The sequence below is a fragment of the Gallus gallus genome, chromosome Z (assembly GCF_016699485.2).
Source record: "Gallus gallus isolate bGalGal1 chromosome Z, bGalGal1.mat.broiler.GRCg7b, whole genome shotgun sequence".
NCBI classification, from domain to species: Eukaryota; Metazoa; Chordata; class Aves; order Galliformes; family Phasianidae; genus Gallus; species Gallus gallus.
In genome coordinates, this window is record NC_052572.1 from 27,734,622 (window position 1) to 27,737,977 (window position 3,356).

The 3,356-nt window shown below is 58.6% G+C and overlaps 3 long non-coding RNA genes across 24 annotated transcripts in view; 1 reads left to right on the top strand and 2 right to left on the bottom strand.

The window, feature by feature from the left end:
* LOC101750037 overlaps window positions 1–432 on the bottom strand; it is a 39,805-nt gene extending 39,373 nt beyond the window's left edge. For all 22 annotated transcript variants that reach the window (XR_005843125.2, XR_005843119.2, XR_005843122.2 and 19 more), the window contains exon 1: window positions 386–432. This is a non-coding gene — a long non-coding RNA (uncharacterized LOC101750037). The remainder of the gene's footprint in view (window positions 1–385) is intronic.
* LOC121108549 lies at window positions 62–1,450 on the top strand. Its single transcript, XR_005843127.2, has 2 exons — window positions 62–641; window positions 815–1,450. It is a non-coding gene; the product is annotated as an uncharacterized LOC121108549 (long non-coding RNA).
* A 979-nt stretch (window positions 1,451–2,429) lies between these two features.
* The window catches only part of LOC100859072, a 38,150-nt gene continuing 37,223 nt past the window's right edge, over window positions 2,430–3,356 (bottom strand). The window contains exon 5 of the long non-coding RNA XR_006932347.1: window positions 2,430–2,648. This is a non-coding gene — a long non-coding RNA (uncharacterized LOC100859072). The remainder of the gene's footprint in view (window positions 2,649–3,356) is intronic.

Below are 3,356 nucleotides of genomic sequence, written 5' to 3' on the forward strand. Positions count from 1 at the left end.
CGGAGAGGGAGGAGGAGAAGGAGGTGGAGCGTGAGGAGGAGGAGGTGGAGCCTGGAGCAAAGGGTGGAGAAAAAGCATGGGCAGGAGGAGAAACAGAAGGAGGTGCTCCAAGCGCTAGGGCAGAGATTCTCCCGCAGCCGCTGCTGGAGGCAGCGGGGCACGTCACCACACCCCAAGGGATGCTGCAGCCTGCTCAGAGCCCACACAGGTACAGGGGAGAAGTGGAGGAGGAAGGAGCGGCCGAGCAGAGCTGTGGGGGGACTGACCGCTACCGCCCCTCACCCCTGCACCTCTCACGCTGCGGGGACGTCGAGGACTCGTGCGTGAAGGAGGGTATTTGGGCTCGGGGAAGAGGGGAGGGGGGTCAGGTGCTTTTGTTTCTCACCATCCAAGTCTGTCCAAAATGTGCAATGACTCCAAGCAACTTCCCCCACGTCTATTCTGCTTTGCCTCTGGTGAGCGAGCTCCCTGTCCGTGTCTTGACCCATGAGAATGCCCATCGCCTTCCCTACTCTGTCCCGTTGAGGACACTGAGTGACCGAGTAGCTGGCTGTGCATCGGGCTGCTGGCTGAGGTCAGCCCGCCACTGCAACTTCTACAGTACATACAGACACAGAATTATTAAAAAGGATTTGATAAAGGTAACTGAAAATATTGTCTCCATGCCACGTAGGTACACCACTATACTACACTAGGTAGTTGTCGTGGTTTTGTCTGGGAGACTGCCCATTTTCCTCGTACCTGCCTCGCACGGGTTGGTGGGCTCTTTTGCGTTTCTGACAAAAACGGTGGTGCTAACGCATCCACGTTGTAGTTCCTTCCTGCTGTTGTTGCGGAGCAGCGCCCACACTGAGCCCAGGACTTTTCTGCTTCTTACGGCGCCCTGCCAGCAAGGAGGTTGGCAGTGCACGAGAAGATGGCACGCGACACAGACCGCACACCATCAGGCTGCTGGCCAAGGTCAGCGCGACACGGCAGTCTATGTATAGAAATTACACATACATTCAAATGCAGGGAGACCTTCATACAGGTAAGTAAAGCTTTTTTTCGCCTTCATATTCAGCCACGCTGCACACCGTGCTAGATAAGAGCTGGTTACGTGCAGTGAGCCCTGGGATCCTAGAAGCGGCTGAATAGTTGCCTGTCAAAGGGAAGCGGCAAACGTTTCCCTTGGCTTGCGGGCACGCCTTTTCATTTACCTAGCAAACCGTCTTTACCTAAACCCGCGTGTGCTCCCACTTCCATCCTTCCGATTCTTTCCCCATCACAGCTGGGGAGGCTGCGTGGTGCTCCGCTTTCTGCCAGGTTAAGCAGCGACAACTACACATAACAGGCACACAGGCATCCAGACCGAGCAGTTAAACCTATGCCTGTACTCCTCAAAGCGTAGCTGTGAAACGGGCAGGGCGTTCCTTCGTGCCGGCTAACAAAATAAAGAATTCAAGTTTCAGTGGGAATAGAAACAGTCCAACGTGAGCAGAAGGCCAGGTCGGCGACCCGCCCGTTAGCAGTCTGCAGAAAAGCCCCTGGCACAGCAGCGGTGGGGGAGCTTCAAGAGGGCGGGCGCTCGGCCAAAACAGGGGGCACGAGGATGCCTCCCAGGTGGCCACGCTGGGCCACGGCCTGGAGGGACATCTTGCCCGGCTACTGATCCTCAAACTTGCCAGCGGGAGCGACCCTGACAACTCGAGTGACCGGACACATCCCCGGGCCTTATGCCAACCTGCATAACAGACCACGCAGGCTTCCTAGGGCAGGCCTGGGGCTTCACATGGGGATGGGAAAGTCAGGCAGCGCTCCCCGCCATTTGCATACATGGAAAAACAGAGCAAAACGCCACCTTCAGCTGAGCCTGCAACCCTTTCTTCCTTAATCGTTGCGCTATGAATTTTGCTGCCTGGATGTGACATGGCACACTCACAAAAGAAGGCACTTGGACACAAGCATGCGCATCATCCAGACAAGCGCCAGTGCAATTCAAGGCACATACGCAGGGTCGGGACCAGGCGCACGTTCACCTGCTCTCTCATCTTCCCTCTTTACCATAGGAGCTGCCCACCTTGCAATTTAGAAAGGTGCAGAAAACCGCTCCTCAAAAGGAATGCCTAGCTCCCCCACCCCCCTGCGCCCCGAATCCTAGATGTGGGCTCGTTCAGCTACACGCGATGTGCAGCAGAGCACCTCCTACCACTCGGACGGAGAGCCACCGGGCAGCGCGGCCGGCACCTGCAGCCGCTCAGCAGAGCGGCGCCTCCAGCCCGCCGTTCTTCCTGGCTACCAGCTGGAGGCGCCGGGTGGATGCGTGCAGGGGCGGGGAAAGGGCTGCGGGTGAAGGGGAGGACCCAGTGCTACTGGGCCCGCCCGCAGGTAGGATGGGACAAGACAGAAAATCCCTCCCACCTACCTACACAGGGAGGCGCCATTTTCGTTCCAGTCTGCATTCCAGGGTGAGGAGCCGCCATTTCATGAGCCAGCGGAGGCGCCATTTTGTTTCAGCCCGAATTCCACAGTCCGGAGCCACCATCTTGTGGCACTTAGTAGGCCACGTGTTTTCGCACTGCTCTGTGATTGGCCTCTCTTTCAAAGGCTGTCGCTTTCTCAGGAGTCCCTCTGATTGGCTGCCCAATTCCTCTGGGCCGGAGAGCGCTCTGATGTTACAATATATACATTTTGATACAATAAGTCCCCGCTGTAGGGGGCGGGTGCCCACGTGCTGGCACTGCGGGTTGCCAGCTGCCTCTGAGGAGAAGGCAGGGCTGCCCCCTGTCAAAACCAGCCATTTCCATCCAGCTCCAGCGGCACTGCCACAAGGCACAACCGAGCCCCACACCCAAGGTGGAGGCGTCCTGGGGGAAACGTCCCGAGGAAAGGGCAAGAAGGGGCAGAATGCTGCCCAGCAGTGGGGAGAGAGGGTGGAACCGTGTGAGAGACAGCCACGTGAATGCCTGAGTGAGAAGCTGGGGAGCGGGAGGCGGAGAGGGAGGAGGAGAAGGAGGTGGAGCGTGAGGAGGAGGAGGTGGAGCCGGAGCAAAGGGTGGAGAAAAAGCATGGGCAGGAGGAGAAACAGAAGGAGGTGCTCCAAGCGCTAGGGCAGAGATTCTCCCGCAGCCGCTGCTGGAGGCAGCGGGGCACGTCACCACACCCCAAGGGATGCTGCAGCCTGCTCAGAGCCCACACAGGTACAGGGGAGAAGTGGAGGAGGAAGGAGCGGCCGAGCAGAGCTGTGGGGGGACTGACCGCTACCGCCCCTCACCCCTGCACCTCTCACGCTGCGGGGACGTCGAGGACTCGTGCGTGAAGGAGGGTATTTGGGCTCGGGGAAGAGGGGAGGGGGGTCAGGTGCTTTTGTTTCTCAC